Genomic DNA, 687 nt, shown 5'->3' on the forward strand with positions numbered 1-687 from the left:
TTCTGGAACGTTTACAATCGTTCTATAATCGAACCAATATTCGAATTTTATGTTCGAATTTAATTCGAACAAATTCGAACAAAACATTCGAAATAGAAAGCCACTTTCAACCACTTTCAGCCTCATATCTCCCGCACCCTTATAGCTATCGAGACTCAACCACCCCTATGCACGAATGGAGACTTGGGGCTACCACCACATACAAACACCATTCACGTGCGATGTGTAGTTTTGGCGAAAAAGTGAAATATAGGGACATACATGTCCATTTTTATATATAGATATATAGATATATAGATATAGATAAAATTTTTACAAAAAGTAAATTAAAATAAAATAATTTACAGTTAAATATATGTAAAGATCCCCAATCTTAGGGGATCGACCTGTGTCGAGACAAGATATGGAAAGCGTAGGTGCAAAAGGACCCAATATATAAACGTCCCGTCTACACTGAAAATGATGTCAATTTAATTCAAACTTTTCCCCGGAATGGAGATACATAGATGACCGGCATGACTTTGTTATTATCAGGACAAGTGTAATGTACAAGAAATTTTGTGAGGTCCCAAAAATGAGTTGAAATTAAAGATTTATAATAATAATAATCTTTATTTGTCGTAAAAGGCTTTCGCCTGTTACAAGGGCGTTTTGTTTTAAAAAACGCGTATTAATTTAACATCTCAT

Source organism: Centruroides sculpturatus, unplaced genomic scaffold (genome assembly GCF_000671375.1).
Source record: "Centruroides sculpturatus isolate CEXI.00-Female unplaced genomic scaffold, Cexi_2.0 scaffold938, whole genome shotgun sequence".
In the NCBI taxonomy this organism is placed as follows: domain Eukaryota; kingdom Metazoa; phylum Arthropoda; class Arachnida; order Scorpiones; family Buthidae; genus Centruroides; species Centruroides sculpturatus.